Below are 18,328 nucleotides of genomic sequence, written 5' to 3'. Positions count from 1 at the left end.
GTTTCTAGCAAGAACGTTTCTTACCTACGCAAAAGCCACAACGGTGATATGCCAATTGCTATTTACCCTTCATAAGGACCCTTTTCATCGAATCTGATCGAACTAAAGTGGGAGAGACAGACACCCGCTAGCCACCTTATGCATCAAGTGCATGTTAGTCGGTAGAACCTGTCTCACGTAAGAGTACGTGTAAGGTCGGTCCGGGCCGCTTCATCCCACAATGCCGCCAAATCAAGATAAGACTAGTAACGGCAAGCAAATTGAACAAATCATCGCCCACAACTACTTTGTGTTGTACTCGTGCATAGAATCTATGCATAGACCTGGCTCATGATGCCACTGTTGGGGAACGTAGCAGAAATTCAAAATTTTCCTACGTGTCACCAAGATCAATCTAGGAGATGCTAGCAACGAGAGGGGAGGAGTGCATCTACATACCCTTGTAGATCGCGAGCGGAAGCGTTCAAGAGAACGGGGTTGATGGAGTCGTACTCGTGGTGATCCAAATCACCGATGATCCTAGCGCCGAACGGACGGCACCTCCGCGTTCAACACACGTACGGAGCGGGGACGTCTCCTCCTTATTGATACAGCAAGGGGGAGGAGAAGTTGATGGAGATCCAGCAGCACGACGGCGTGGTGGTGGAAGTAGCGGGATCCCGGCAGGGCTTCGCCAAGCGCAAGCGGGGAGGAAGAGGTGTCACAGGGAGGGAGGGAGGCGCCAGGGCTTGGGGTGCGGCTCCCATGCGCCTCCCCACTATATATAGGGGTGGAGGGGGCTGGTTTCTTGCCCTCCAAGTCCATTGGGGCGTTGGCAAAGGTGGGGGAAAGAAATCCCATCATTTCCCTTCCCCACCGATTGTTATCCCCCCTTTTTAGGGATCTTGATCTTATCCCTTCGGGATATGATCTTATTCCTTCTAAGGTGGGATCTTGGTGCGCCTTGACCAGGGGTGTGGGGCCTTGCCCCCACTACCCACGTTCATGTGGGTCCCCCCATGCAGGTGGGCCCCACTTCGGAACCTTCTAGAACCTTCCCGGTACAATACCGAAAAATCCCGAACATTTTCCGGTGGCCAAAATAGGACTTCCCATATATAAATCTTTACCTCCGGACCATTCCGGAACTCCTCGTGACGTCCGGGATCTCATCCGGGACTCCGAACAAGTTTTGTTTAACCGCATATTAATATCTCTACAACTCTAGCGTCACCGAACCTTAAGTGTGTAGACCCTACGGGTTCGGGAGACATGCAGACATGACCGAGACGACTCTCCGGTCAATAACCAACAGCGGGATCTGGATACCCATGTTGGCTCCCACATGTTCCACGATGATCTCATCGGATGAACCACGATGTCGAGGATTCAATCAATCCCATATACAATTCCCTTTGTCAATCGGTACGTTACTTGCCCGAGATTCGATCGTCGGTATCCCAATACCTTGTTCAATCTCGTTACCGGCAAGTCACTTTACTCGTACCGTAATGCATGATCCCGTGGCTAACTCCTTAGTCACATTGAGCTCATTATGATGATGCATTACCGAGTGGGCCTAGAGATACCTCTCCGTAATACGGAGTGACAAATCCCAGTCTCGATTCGTGCCAACCCAACAGACACTTTCGGAGATACCTGTAGTGCACCTTTATAGCCACCCAGTTACGTTGTGACGTTTGGTACACCCAAAGCATTCCTACGGTATCCGGGAGTTGCACAATCTCATGGTCTAAGGAAATGATACTTGACATTAGAAAAGCTCTAGCAAACGAACTACATGATCTTGTGCTATGCTTAGGATTGGGTCTTGTCCATCACATCATTCTCCTAATGATGTGATCCCGTTATCAATGACATCCAATGTCCATGGTCAGGAAACCATAACCATCTATTGATCAACGAGCTAGTCAACTAGAGGCTTACTAGGGACATGTTGTGGTCTATGTATTCACACATGTATTACGGTTTCCAGTTAATACAATTATAGCATGAACAACAGACAATTATCATGAACAAGGAAATACAATAATAACCATTTTATTATTGCCTCTAGGGCATATTTCCAACAAGTATAAACTTTACCATTCTGTTTGGGAACCGCCTATAATGTGTGTAGCATGGAAGATATCGCCATCTCTTGGTTGTTATGTTGACAATGAAAGTATACCACTCAAACTATTATTTATCTCTGCTTTAAAATCGAGCTCTGGCACCTCTACAAATCCCTGCTTCCCTCTGCGAAGGGCCTATCTATTTACTTTTATGTTGAGTCATCACCCTCTTATTAAAAAGCACCAGCTGGAGAGCACCGTTGTCATTTGCATCCATTACTATTAATTTATATTGGGTATGACTATGATTGGATCTCTTTTACCATGAATTACAAATGTCTAGTCAGTCCTTGATCTTTAAAGGTGCTCTGCATTTATGTTTTGCGGTCTCAGAAAGGGCTAGCGAGATACCATCTTGTTATATCATATTATGATTGTTTTGAGAAAGTGTTGTCATCCGAGATTTATTATTATTGCTCGCTAGTTGATTATGCCATTGACATGAGTAAACATGAGACCTAAATGTTACTGTGAATATGGTTAGTTCATAATCTTTGCTGAAAACTTGAATGCTGGCTTTACATATTTACAACAACAACAAGAGCAAACAGAGTTTGTAAAAGTTTTTCTTTATCACTTTCAGTTTATCAACTGAATTGCTTGAGGACAAGCAAAGGTTTAAGCTTGGGGGAGTTGATACGTCTCCGTCATATCTACTTTTCCAAACACTTTTGCCCTTGTTTTGGACTCTAACTTGCATGATTTGAATGGAACTAACCCGGACTGACGCTGTTTTCAGCAGAATTGCCATGGTGTTATTTATGTGCAGAAACAAAAGTTCTCGGAATGACCTGAAACTTCACGGAGATTATTTTTGGAAAATATAAAAAATATTGGCGAAAGAATCAAGGCCAGGGGGGGCACACCCTTGCCACGAGGGTGGGGGGCGCGCCTGCCCCTTGGGCGCGCCCCCCTGCCTCGTGGGCCCCTTGGAGCTCCACCGACCTCAACTCCAACTCCATATATTCGTGTTCGGGGAGAAAAAAATCAGAGAGAATGATTCATCGCGTTTTACGATACGGAGCCGCCGCCAAGCCCTAAACTCTCTCGGGAGGGCTGATCTGGAGTCCGTTCGGGGCTCCTGAGAGGGGAATCCGTCGCCATCGTCATCATCAACCATCCTCCATCACCAATTTCATGATGCTCACCGCCGTGCGTGAGTAATTCTATCATAGGCTTGCTGGACGGTGATGGGTTCGATGAGATTTATCATGTAATCGAGTTAGTTTTGTTAGGGTTTGATCCCTAGTATCCACTATGTTCTGAGATTGATGTTGCTATGACTTTGCTATGCTTAATGCTTGTTGAAGGAAATATGCCCTAGAGGCAATAATAAAGTATTATATATTTCCTTGTATCATGATAAATGTTTATTATTCATGCTAGAATTGTATTAACCGGAAAAATAATACATGTGTGAATACATAGACAAACAGAGTGTCACTAGTATGCCTCTACTTGACTAGCTCGTTAATCAAAGATGGTTATGTTTCCTAGCCATAGACATGAGTTGTCATTTGATTAACGGGATCACCTCATTAGGAGAATGACGTGATTGACATGACCCATTAAGTTAGCTTAGCACCCGATCGTTTAGTATGTTGCTATTGCTTTCTTCATGACTTATACATGTTCCTATGACTATGAGATTATGTAACTCCCGTTTACCGGAGGAACACTTTGTGTGCTACCAAACGTCACAACGTAACTGGGTGATTATAAAGGTGCTCTACAGGTGTCTCCAAAGGTACTTGTTGGGTTGGCGTATTTCGAGATTAGGATTTGTCACTCCGATTGTCGGAGAGGTATCTCTGGGCCCACTCGGTAATGCACATCACTATAAGCCTTGCAAGCATTGTGACTAATAAGTTAGTTGCGGGATGATGTATTACGGAACGAGTAAAGAGACTTGCCGGTAACGAGATTGAACTAGGTATCGAGATACCGACGATCGAATCTCGGGCAAGTAACATACCGATGACAAAGGGAACAACGTATGTTGTTATGCGGTCTGACCGATAAAGATCTTCGTAGAATATGTGGGAGCCAATATGGGCATCCAGGTCCCGCTATTGGTTATTGACCGGAGAGGTGTCTCGGTCATGTCTACATTGTTCTCGAACCCAAAGGGTCCGCACGCTTAAAGTTACGATGACAGTTATATTATGAGTTTATGTGATTTGATGTACCGAAGGTTGTTCGGAGTCCCGGATGTGATCACGGACATGACGAGGAGTCTCGAAATGGTCGAGACGTAAAGATTGATATATTGGACAACTATATTCGGACACCGGAAGTGTTCCGGAGAAGTTTCGGATTAAACCGGAGTGCCGGAGGGTTACCGGAACCCCCGGGGGAAGTATTGGGCCTTAGTGGGCCTTGAGGGGAGAAAGAGGGCAGCAGCCATGAGGTGGTGCGCCCCCTCCCAGAGGAGTCCTAGTTGGACTAGGAGAGGGGGGCGCAGCCCCCTCTCCCTCTCCCTCTCTTTCCTTCCCCCCTTCTTTTCCTAGTAGGACTAGGAAAGGGGAGTCCTACTCCTACTAGGAGGAGGACTCCCCCCCTCTCCTTGGCGCGCCCCATAGGCAGCTGGCCTCCCCTTGCTCCTTTATATACGGGGGCAGGGGGCACCTAAGAACACACTTGATATACGATATTTTAGCCGTGTGCGGTGCCCCCCTCCACCAGATTACACCTCGATAATACCGTCGCGAAGCTTAGGCGAAGCCCTGCGTCGGTGGAACATCATCATCGTCACCACGCCGTCGTGCTGACGAAACTCTCCCTCAACACTCGGCTGGATCGGAGTTCGAGGGACGTCATCGAGCTGAACGTGTGTAGAACTTCGGAGGTGCCGTACGTTCGGTACTTGATCGGTCGGATCATGAAGACGTTCGACTACATCAACCGCGTTGTGATAACGCTTCCGCTGTCAGTCTACGAGGGTACGTGGACAACACTCTCCCCTCTCGTTGCTATGCATCACCATGATCTTGCGTGTGCGTAGGATTTTTTTTTTGAAATTACTACGTTTCCCAACAGTGGCATCCGAGCCTGGTTTTATGCGTTGATGCTATGCACGAGTAGAACACAAGTGAGTTGTGGGCGATATAAGTCATACTGCTTACCAGCATGTCATACTTTGGTTCAGCGGTATTGTGAGATGAAGCGGCCCGGACCGACATTACGCGTACGCTTACGCGAGACTGGTTTCACCGTTCGGAGCACTCGTTGCTTAAAGGTGACTGGCGGGTGTCTGTCTCTCTCACTTTAGTTGAACCGAGTGTGGCTACGCCCGGTCCTTGCGAAGGTTAAAACAGCACCAACTTGACAAACTATCGTTGTGGTTTTGATGCGTAGGTAAGAACGGTTCTTGCTAAGCCCGTAGCAGCCACGTAAAACTTGCAACAACAAAGTAGAGGACGTCTAACTTGTTTTTGCAGGGCATGTTGTGATGTGATATGGTCAAGACATGATGTGATATAATGTGTTGTATGAGATGATCATGTTTTGTAACCGAGTTATCGGCAACTGGCAGGAGCCATATGGTTGTCGCTTTATTGTATGAGATGCAATCGCCATGTAATAGTTTTACTTTATCACTAAGCGGTAGCGATAGTCGTAAAAGTAATAAGTTGGCGAGACGACAACGATACTACGATGGAGATCAAGGTGTCGAGCCGGTGACGATGGTGATCATGATGGTGCTTCGGAGATGGTGATCACAAGCACGGTGCTTCGGAGATGGAGATCACAAGCACAAGATGATGATGGCCATATCATATCACTTATATTGATTGCATGTGATGTTAATCCTTTATGCATCTTATCTTGCTTTGATTGACGGTAGCATTATAAGATGATCCCTCACTAAAATTTCAAGATAGAAGTGTTCTCCCTGAGTATGCACCGTTGCAAAAGTTCTTCGTGCTGAGACACCACGTGTTAATCGGGTGTGATAGGCTCTACGTTCAAATACAACGGGTGCAAAACAGTTGCACACGCGGAATACTCGGGTTAAACTTGACGAGCCTAGCATATACAGATATGGCCTCGGAACACAGAGACCGAAAGGTCGAGCGTGAATCATATAGTAGATATGATCAACATAGTGATGTTCACCATTGAAACTACTCCATCTCACGTGTTAATCGGTCATGGTTTAGTTGCTTTGGATCACGTAATCACTTAGATGATTAGAGAGATGTCTATCTAAGTGGGAGTTCTTAAGAAATATGATTAATTAAACTTAAATTTATCATGAACTTAGTCCTGATAGTATTTTACAAATTATGTTGTAGATCAATAGCTCGCGTTGTTGCTTCCCTGTTTTATTTTTGATATGTTCCTAGAGAAAATTATGTTGAAAGATGTTAGTAGCAAAGATGCGGATTGGATCCGTGATCTGAGGATTATCTTCATTGCTGCACAGAAAAATTATGTCGTTGATGCACCGCTAGGTGACAGACCTATTGCAGGAGCAGATGCAGACGTTATGAACGTTTGGCTAGCTCAATATGATGACTACTTGATAGTTTAGTGCACCATGCTTAATGGCTTAGAATCGGGACTTCAAAGACGTTTTGAACGTCATGGACCATATGAGATGTTCCAGTAGTTGAAGTTAATATTTCAAGCAAATACCCGAGTTGAGAGATATGAAGTCTCCAACAAGTTCTATAGCTAAAAGATGGAGGAAAATCGCTCAACTAGTGAGCATGTGCTCAGATTGTCTGGGTACTACAATCGCTTGAATCAAGTGGGAGTTAATCTTCCAGATAAAATAGTGATTGACAGAATTCTCTAGTCACCATCACCAAGTTAGTAGAACTTCGTGATGAACTATAATATGCAAGGGATGACGAAAGTAATTCCCGAGCTCTTCGTGATGCAGAAATCGACGAAGGTAGAAATCAAGAAAAACATCAAGTGTTGATGGTTAACAAGACCACTAGTTTCAAGAAAAGGGCAAAGGGATAGAAGGGGAACTTCAAGTAGAACGGCAAGCAAGTTGCTGCTCAAGTGAAGAAGCCTAAGTCTGGTCCTAAGCCTGAGACTAAGTGCTTCTACTGGAAAGGAACTGGTCACTGGAAGCGGAACTGCCCCAAGTATTTGGTGGATAAGAAGGATGGCAAAGTGAACAAAGGTATATTGGATATACATGTTATTGATGTGTACTTACTAGTGTTTATAGCAACCCCTCAGTATTTGATACTGGTTCAGTTGCTCAAGAGTAGTAACTCGAAAACGGAGTTGCAGAATAAACAGAGACTAGTAAAAGGCGAGGTGACGATGTGTGTTGGAAGTAGTTCCAAGATTGATATGATCATCATCCCACACTCCCTATACTTTCGGGATAAGTGTTGAAACTAAATAAGTGTTATTTGGTGTTTGCGTTGAGCATGAATATGATTTGATCATGTTTATTGCAATACGGTTATTCATTTAAGTTAGAGAACAATTGTTGTTCTGTTTACATGAATAAAAACCTTCTATGGTCATACACACCAACGAAAATGGTTTGTTGGATCTCGATCGTAGTGATACACATATTCATAATATTGAAGCCAAAAGATGCAAAGTTAATAATGATAGTGCAACTTATTTGTGGCACTGCCGTTTAGGTCATATTGGTGTAAAGCGCATGAAGAAACTCCATACTAATGGGATTTTGGAATCACTTGATTATGAATCACTTGATGCTTGCGAATCGTGCCTCATGGGCAAGATGACTAAAACGTCGTTCTCCGGAACTATGGAGAGAGCAACAGATTTGTTGGAAATCATACATACAGATGTATGTGGTCCGATGAATATTCAGGCTCGTAGCAGGTATCATTATTTTCTGATCTTCACAGATGATTTGAGCAGATATGGGTATATCTACTTAATGAAACAGAAGTCTAAAACATTTGAAAAGTTCATATAATTTCAGAGTGAAGCGAAAATCATCGTAACAAGAAAATAAAGTTTCTACGATTTGATCGTGGAGAAGAGTATTTTAGTTACGAGTTTGGCCTTCAGTCAAAACAAAGTGAAATAGTTTCACTACTCACGCCACCTGGAACACCACAGCATAATGGTGTGTCCGAACGTCATAACCGTACTTTATTGGATATAGTGCAATCTATGATGTCTCTTACCAATTTACCACTATCGTTTTGGGGTTATGCATTAGAGACAGCTACATTCACGTTAAATAGGGCACCATCAAAATCCGTTGAGACGACGCCTTATGAACTGTGGTTTGGCAAGAAACCAAAGTTGTCGTTTCTTAAAGTTTGGGGTTGTGATGCTTATGTGAAAAAGTTTCATCCTGATAAGCTCAAACCCAAATCGGAGAAATGTATCTTCATAGGATACCCAAAGGAGACAGTTGGGTACACCTTCTATCACAGATCCGAAGGCAAGACATTCGTTGCTTAGTATGGATCCTTTCTAGAGAAGGAGTTTCTCTCGAAAGATGTGAGTGGGAGGAAAGTAGAACTTGATGAGGTAACTGTACCTGCTCCCTTATTGGAAAGTAGTTCATCACAGAAATCTGTTCCTGTGACTCCTACACCAATTAGTGAGGAAGTTAATGATGATGATCATGTAACTTCAGATCAAGTTACTACCAAACCTCGTAGGTAAAGCAGAGTAAGATCCGCACCAGAGTGGTACAGTAATCCTCTTCTGGAGGTCATGTTACTAGACCATGGCGAACCTACGAACTATGAAGAAGCGATGGTGAGCCCAGATTCCGCAAAATGGCTTGAGGCCATGAAATCTGAGATAAGATCCATATATGAGAACAAAGTGTGGACTTTGATTGACTTGCCCAATGATCGGCGAGCCATTGAGATTAAATGGATCTTCAAGAGGAAGACGGACGCTGATAGTAGTGTAACTACCTACAAAGCTAGAATTGTCGCAAAAGGTTTTCGACAAGTTCAAGATGTTGACTACGATGAGAGTTTCTCACTCGTATCTATGCTTAAGTCTGTTCGAATCATGTTAGCAATTGCCGCATTTTATGAAATATGGCAAAGGGATAAACAAAACTGCATTCCTTAATGGATTTATTAAAGAAGAGTTGTATATGATGCAACCAGGAGGTTTTGTCAATCCTAAAGGTGCTAACAAAATATGCAAGCTCCACCGATCCATCTATGGACTGGTGCAAGCATCTCGGAGTTGGAATATATACTTTGATAAGTTTATCAAAGAATATAGTGTTATACAGACTTGCGGTGAAGCCTGTATTTACAAGAAAGTGAGTGGGAGCACTACATCATTTCTGATAAGTATATGTGAAGGACATATTGTTGATCAGAAATAATGTAGAATTATTCTGCAAAGCATAAAGGAGTGTTTGAAAGAAGTTTTTCAAAGATAGACCTCGGTGAAGCTGCTTACATATTGAGCATCAAGATCTATAGAGATAGATCAAAACGCTTGATAAGTTTTTTCAATGAGTACATACCTTAACAAGATTTTGAAGTAGTTCAAAATAGAACAGTCAAAGAAAGAGTTCTTGCCTGTGTTACAAGGTGTGAATTGAGTAAGACTCAAAGCCCGACCACGGCAGAAGATAGAAAGAGAATGAAAGTCATTCCCTATGCCTTGGCCATAGGTTCTATAAAGTATGCCATGCTGTGTACCAGATCTATTGTATACCCTACACTGATTTTGGCAAGGGAGTACAATAGTGATCTAGGAGTAGATCACTGGACAGCGGTCAAAATTATCCTTAGTGGAATAAGGATATGTTTCTCGATTATGGAAGTGACAAAAGGTTCATCGTAAAGGGTTACGTCGATGCAAGTTTTGACACTAAATCTAGATGACTCTGAGTCTCGGTCTAGATACATATTGAAAGTGGGAGCAATTAGCTAGAGTAGCTCCGTGCAGAGCATTGTAGACATAGAAATTTGCAAAATACTTACGGATCTGGATGTGACAGACCCGTTGACTAAAATTATCTCACAATCAAAACATGATCACACCTTAGTACTCTTTGGGTGTTAATCACATAGCGATGTGAACTAGATTATTGACTCTAGTAAACCCTTTGAGTGTTGGTCACATAGAGATGTGAACTATGGGTGTTAATCACATGGTGATGTGAATTATTGATGTTAAATCACATGGCGATGTGAACTAGATTATTGACTCTAGTGCAAGTGGGAGACTGAAGGAAATATGCCCTAGAGGCAATAATAAAGTATTATATATTTCCTTGTATCATGATAAATGTTTATTATTCATGCTAGAATTGTATTAACCGGAAAAATAATACATGTGTGAATACATAGACAAACAGAGTGTCACTAGTATGCCTCTACTTGACTAGCTCGTTAATCAAAGATGGTTATGTTTCCTAGCCATAGACATGAGTTGTCATTTGATTAACGGGATCACCTCATTAGGAGAATGACATGATTGACATGACCCATTACGTTAGCTTAGCACCCGATCGTTTAGTATGTTGCTATTGCTTTCTTCATGACTTATACATGTTCCTATGACTATGAGATTATGTAACTCCCGTTTACCGGAGGAACACTTTGTGTGCTACCAAACGTCACAACGTAACTGGGTGATTATAAAGGTGCTCTACAGGTGTCTCCAAAGGTACTTGTTGGGTTGGCGTATTTCGAGATTAGGATTTGTCACTCCAATTGTCGGAGAGGTATCTCTGGGCCCACTCGGTAATGCACATCACTATAAGCCTTGCAAGCATTGTGACTAATAAGTTAGTTGCGGGATGATGTATTACGGAACGAGTAAAGAGACTTGCCGGTAACGAGATTGAACTAGGTATCGAGATACCGACGATCGAATCTCGGGCAAGTAACATACCGATGACAAAGGGAACAACGTATGTTGTTATGCGGTCTAACCGATAAAGATCTTCGTAGAATATGTGGGAGCCAATATGGGCATCCAGGTCCCGCTATTGGTTATTGACCGGAGAGGTGTCTCGGTCATGTCTACATTGTTCTCGAACCCAAAGGGTCCGCACGCTTAAAGTTACGATGACAGTTATATTATGAGTTTATGTGATTTGATGTACCGAAGGTTGTTCGGAGTCCCGGATGTGATCACGGACATGACGAGGAGTCTCGAAATGGTCGAGACGTAAAGATTGATATATTGGACGACTATATTCGGACACCGGAAGTGTTCCGGAGAAGTTTCGGGTTAAACCGGAGTGCCGGAGGGTTACCGGAACCCCCCGGGGAAGTATTGGGCCTTAGTGGGCCTTGAGGGGAGAAAGAGGGCAGCAGCCATGAGGTGGTGCGCCCCCTCCCAGAGGAGTCCTAGTTGGACTAGGAGAGGGGGGCGCAGCCCCCTTTCCCTCTCCCTCTCCCTCTCTTTCCTTCCCCCCTTCTTTTCCTAGTAGGACTAGGAAAGGGGAGTCCTACTCCTACTAGGAGGAGGACTCCCCCCCTCTCCTTGGCGCGCCCCATAGGCAGCCGGCCTCCCCTTGCTCCTTTATATACGGGGGCAGGGGGGCACCTAAGAACACACTTGATATACGATATTTTAGCCGTGTGCGGTGCCCCCCTCCACCAGATTACACCTCGATAATACCGTCGCGAAGCTTAGGCGAAGCCCTGCGTCGGTGGAACATCATCATCGTCACCACGCCGTCGTGCTGACGAAACTCTCCCTCAACACTCGGCTGGATCGGAGTTCGAGGGACGTCATCGAGCTGAACGTGTGTAGAACTTCGGAGGTGCCGTACGTTCGGTACTTGATCGGTCGGATCATGAAGACGTTCGACTACATCAACCGCGTTGTGATAACGCTTCCGCTGTCAGTCTACGAGGGTACGTGGACAACACTCTCCCCTCTCGTTGCTATGCATCACCATGATCTTGCGTGTGCGTAGGAATTTTTTTTGAAATTACTACGTTTCCCAACACTTGTCACTAGGACCCGAGTGCCATGATTTTAGATCTGAACCTATTATGTTTTCATGAATATATGTGAGTTCTTGATCCTATCTTGCAAATCTATAGTCACCTACTATGTGTTATGATCCGACAACCCCGAAGTGACAATAATCGGGACCACTCCCGGTGATGACCGTAGTTTGAGGAGTTCATGTATTCACTATGTGCTAATGATTTGGTCCGGTACTCTATTAAAAGGAGGCCTTAATATCCCTTAGTTTCCATTAGGACCCCGCTGCCACAGGAGGGTAGGACAAAAGATGGCATGCAAGTTCTTCTCCATAAGCACGTATGACTATATTCGGAATACATGCCTACATTACATTGATGAATTGGAGCTAGTTCTGCACCCTATGTTATGATTGTTACATGATGAACCGCATCCGGCATAATTCTCCATCACCGATCCAATGCCTACGAGCTTTTCACATATTGTTCTTCGCTTATTTACTTTACCGTTGCTATCGTTACAATCACTACAAAACCCAAAAATATTACTTTTGCTACCATTACCGTTACTTCCATATTACTTTGCTACTAAATACTTTGCTGCAGATATTAACTTATCCAGGTGTGGTTGAATTGACAACTCAACTGCTAATACTTGAGAATATTCTTTGGCTCCCCTTGTGTCGAATCAATAAATTTGGGTTGAATACTCTACCCTCGAAAACTGTTGCGATCCCCTATACTTGTGGGTTATCATCCATTTTGCATCATGCTTCTATATCGATATTTATTGCATTATGGGCTGTTATTACACGCTATGTCACAATACTTATGCCTATTCTCTCTTATTTTACAAGGTTTACATGAAGAGGGAGAATGCCGGCAGCTGGAATCCTGGGCTGGAAAAGGAGCAAATATTAGAGACCTATTCTGCATAGCTCCAAAAGTCCTGAAACTTCACGGAGGCACGTTTTGGAATTAATAAAAAATACTGGTGAAAGAATCCACTAGAGGGGGGCCACACCCTGGCCACGAGGCGGAACCTTGGCGGAACCAATCTAGGGCTCCGGCGGAGCTGTTCTGCCGGGGAAACTTCCCTCCGGGAGGGGGAAATCATCGCCATCGTCATCACCAACGAACCTCTCATCGGGAGGGGGTCAATCTCCATCAACATCTTCACCAGCACCATCTCATCTCAAACCCTAGTTCATCTCTTGTATCCAATCCTATTCCCAAAGCCTCAGATTGGTACCTGTGGGTTGCTAGTAGTGTAGATTACTCCTTGTAGTTGATGCTAGTTGGTTTATTTGGTGGAAGATCATATGTTCAGATCCTTTATGCATATTGATAATCCCCATGTGCAAGGAATCATCGTAGCAATTTCCAAAGGTGGAAGTGATAAGTATGGAGTGTCGAACCCACAAGGAGCTAAAGGTAAGATCAATCTTCTCTCAAGCCCTATCTGCCACTGATATGACTCTACGTACACCGAACGTTTGCTTCCAACTAGCAACGAGAAATAAAACTATGTTGTGGGTATGAAGAGGATAACTTTGTATGATATCGGAGAGCTAAAATATAAAAGTAGGTGCTGTTATCATAAAGTTAGAATATATTACTAGATATTATAAATAGCGAGTGTGGAATAATGGTGGATCGGTGTGCGGAATTGTCCTAGGCAATCGTTAACAAGACCGATAGTCGTCATTGCAATTTCATATGAGGGAGAGGCATAAGCTAACATACTTTCTTTACTTAAGGTAAACCCAACCATAGCATTAAAGCATCAAGTCCTCTTTATTCCCATACGCAACAATCCCTCTTACTCGGGTTTGTGTTTCAGTCACTCACCAACCCACTATAAGCGAATCATGAACGTATTGCAACACCCTATAGCGGGAATCCCTCACGCTTGTGCGACACGGAGGCCACCATAGGACAGCACCAAAATAAAACATACAACTCGTACCAATCTATATCATCAATCAACCCAAGGACAAAAGATATCTACTAAAAACCTCATAGGATGGCAACACATCATTGGATCATAATATGTGGCATAAAGCACCATGTTCAAGTAGGGATTACAGCGGGGTGCGGGAGAGTGGACCGCGTAAAAGAGATGAGGATGGTGATGTTGATGAAGACGATCACCGCGGCGATGATTCCCCTCCCGATGGCACTCCGGCGCCACCGGAAGAGAGGAGGAGAGGTTCTCCCCCTTGTGCTTCCTCCTCCATGGCCTCCTTCCTTTGGTCCTTGGCCTTCATGGTGATGATGGCCCCTCCGGGATCCTCCTCCATGGCCACCGGTGATGATGGCCCCCTCCGGCAGGGTGCCGGAGAGGGCCTAGATTGATTTCTTGTGGCTACAGAGGCTTGCGGCGGCGGAACTTCCGATCTAGGTTTCTTTCTGGAAGTTTGGGTATATATGAGAGGTGTTGGTGTTGATTTCACATCAGGGGGGGTTTCCGGGCTGTCCACGAGGCAGGGGGGCGCGCCCTAGGGGGGTGGGTGCGCCCCCCACCCTCGTGGGCAGCCCGGGACTCCTCTGGCCTACTTCCGGTACTCCGTGGGCTTCTTCTGGTCCAAACATGATCTCCATCAAGTTGCACGTCAATTGGACTCCGTTTGGTTTTCCTTTTCTGCTATACTCTGAAACAAGGAGAAAACAGAAACTGGGCACTAGGCTCTAGGTTAATAGGTTAGTCCCAAAAATCATATAAAAGTGTATAATAAAGCCCATTAATCATCCAAGATAGATAATATAACAACACGAATACTTCATAAATTATAGATACGTTGGAGACGTATCAGCATCCCCAAGCTTAATTCCTGCTCGTCCTCGAGTAGGTAAATGATAAAAGAAATAATTTGTGAAGTTTGAATGCTAGCAGGTGCACAAGTTTGATCAATGATAATTTCAATCACCTTTTCTAGCATCATTATATGTCATAACAGTAGCCCATCTCATAAGACTTCTCATGATAAAGTAACAAGCTATTCACATGTTAAAGTATACATCATAAACTTTCTTGAAAACTAACAAACCGTGTTATCAGTCATCAAACAATTACAATTCATCTTATTTTCAGGAAGAGTCTATTTCAGAGCTTTGATTTAGCAAACTCCACATACTCAACTATCATTTAGTCTTTCACAATTGCTAACACTCACGCGATATTTATGGGTTCAAAGTTTTAATCAGACACAGAGAAAGATACGGGCTTATAGATTCGCCTCCCAACCTTTTACCTCAAGGGTAATGTCAACAATAATAGTTCATGATGCCTTACATCCAATTGGATATATATATATCAGAATCTTTCCAACACAATGGGCTTGCCAAAGGATAAAATGTAAAAAGGAAAGGTGAAGATCACCATGACTATTGCATAAGGTAGAAGATAAAAGTAAAAGATAGGCCCTTCGCAGAGGGAAGCAGAGGTTTCCATGCGCTTTTATGGTTGGATGCACAACATCTTAATGCAAAATAACGTCACTTTATATTGCCCCTTGTGATATGGACCTTTATTATGCAGTCCGTCGCTTTTATTTCTTCCACATCACAAGATCGTATAAAGCTTATTTCCTCCACACTAATCAATCATACATATTTAGAGAGCAATTTTTATTGCTTGCACCGATGACAACTTACTTGAAGGATCTTACTCAATCCATAGGTAGGTATGGTGGACTCTCATGGCAACACCGGGTTTAAGGGTATTTGGAAACACAAGTAGTATCTCTACTTAGTGCAAAGAATTTGGCTAGCATGAGGGGGAAAGGCAAGCTCAACGTGTTGGGTGATCCATGACAATATACTTTATTTCAGATATAAGAAAACATAACCCATTACGTTGTCTTCCTTGTCCAACATCAACCTTTTAGCATGTCATATTTTAATGAGTGCTCACAATTATAAAAGATGTCCAAGATAGTATATTTATATGTGAAATCCCTCTTCCTTTAATATTCTTTCATGAATTGTTCAAGTGACTAATTCTACGTTTGCTAACTTTCAATAAGTTTACTACATATACTTATTATGTGTGAAGTCATTACTCCACATGTTATAAGCATACGAAACATATATAAATTCAGATTTATGACATTCAATTTATTCAACCATTTACTCATAGGATATACATGAAGCACATGAGTGAATGACAAACTACTCCAAAAGATATGAGTGAAGAACACTGAGTAGTCAAATAATTAACTAACCATGGGAGGATTCTTTTTTCATTAAATATTTCAGATCCAATGATTTTATTCAAACAGCAAGTAAAATTGAAAATACGCTCCAAGCAAAACACATATCATGTGACGAATAAAAATATAGATCCGAGTAAGGTATACCGATAGTTTTGAAGACGAAAGAGGGGATGCCTTTCGGGGCATCCCCAAGCTTAGGTACTTCAGTCTTCCTTGAATATTGCCTTGGGGTGCCTTGGGCATCCCCAATCTTAGGGTCTTTCCACTCCTTATTCTCCTCATATCGATATCTCACCCAAAGCTTGAAAACTTCAATCACACAAAACATAACCAAACTTCGTGAGATAGGTTAGTATGATAAAGAGTAAACCATTCACTTTGGTACTGTTAAGGACAAGTTGCATAATTTTTCTCACACAATGCCTACTGTACCATACCATTTCTACAATTTATATTGAGAAATACAAGTCATAGAAACTAGAAAACAAGCAAACTATGCAATGAAAACAGAATCTGTCAGAAACAGAACAGTCTGTAATGATCTGAACATAAACCATACTTCTGCTACTCCAAAAATTATGAAATAAATTGGTGGACGTGAGGAATTTCTCTATTAATCTTCTGCAAAAAGAATCAACTCAAAAGCTCTCTTCTGTAAAAAAATGACAGCTAATCTCGTGAGCGCAAAGTTTCTGTTTTTTACAGCAAGATCACATTAACTTTCACCCAAGTCTTCCCAAAGGTCTTACTTGGCACTTTATTGAAACAAAAGCTATAAAACATGATTAATACAGTAGCTTAATCATGTAAACACACAAAAACAGTAAGGGTAAATATTGGGTTGTCTCCCAACAAGCGCTTTTTTTTAGTGCCTTTTAGCTAGGCATGATGATTTCAATGATGCTCACATAAAAGAAAAGAATTGAAACATAAAAGAGAGCATCATGAAGAATATGACTAGAACATTTAAACATAACCCACTTCCTATGCCTAGGGATTTTTTAGCACACCATTTATAAGAACAACAATCCACTAGCATAGGAAGGCAAAACAAGTATAACTTGAAAACTTTAAGCACTTAGAGAGGAAGCTTGATATTATTGCAACTCCTACAAGCATGTATCCCTCCCTCATAATAATTTTCAGTATCGTCATGGATAGCAACTTTGTTCTCATACTCAATTGGAACCTCTTCTGAAATAGTGGAATCATTACTAGCTAAAGTTGACACTCTTCCAAATCCACTTTCATAAATATCACACTAAGATTCAACACCCTCCAAAATAGTGGGATCACTAATTCCTAAAGTTGACACTCTTCCAAACCCACTTTAAATGATGGTATTATTCATACTCCAAAATATATAAGTGAAGTTCATGGAGCATTCTACAATTAATATAGACTAACCAAGCTCAAAATGTATAAGTGAAGCACACGAAGCATTATATAAAACCATACTCAAAAGATTTAAGTGAAGCACAAAGAGCAATTCTATAAGATCGTACTTAAAAGATATAAGTGAAGCACATGGAGTATTATATAAATCAATGAAGGGCTATCTCATACTAGCATGGTTCTTAAGGGAAAAACAAAAACACAAAGGACACAAATCATGTGAACAAAACAAAAACCGAGGTATACCGATATTTGTTGAAGAAGAAAGATGGGATGCCAACCGGGGCATCCCCAAGCTTAGATGCTTGAGTATCCTTTGAAATATTTACTTGGGGTGCCTTGGTCATCCCCAAGCTTGAACTCTTGCCTCTCTTTATTCTTCTCATATTGATAGTTCCTCGATCTTCGAACACTTCATCCACACAAAACTTTAACAAAAACTTTGTGAGATCCGTTAGTGTGATAAAGCAAACTACCACTTTAAGGTACTGTAATGAACTCATTCTTATTTATATTGGTGTTAAACCTACTGTATTACAACTTCTCTATGGTTCATACCCCCCGATACTAGCCATAGATTCATCAAAATAAGCAAACAACACACGCAAAACAGAACAGTCTGTAGTAATCTGGAAGTTTGGTAAACTTATGTAACTCCTAAAATTATGACATAAATTTCAAAATTTTAACTATTTGTACATAAGTAATGTGC

Source organism: Aegilops tauschii, chromosome 2 (assembly GCF_002575655.3).
Source record: "Aegilops tauschii subsp. strangulata cultivar AL8/78 chromosome 2, Aet v6.0, whole genome shotgun sequence".
Classification (NCBI taxonomy): Eukaryota; Viridiplantae; Streptophyta; class Magnoliopsida; order Poales; family Poaceae; genus Aegilops; species Aegilops tauschii.
Note: the sequence above shows the minus strand (reverse complement) of the source record.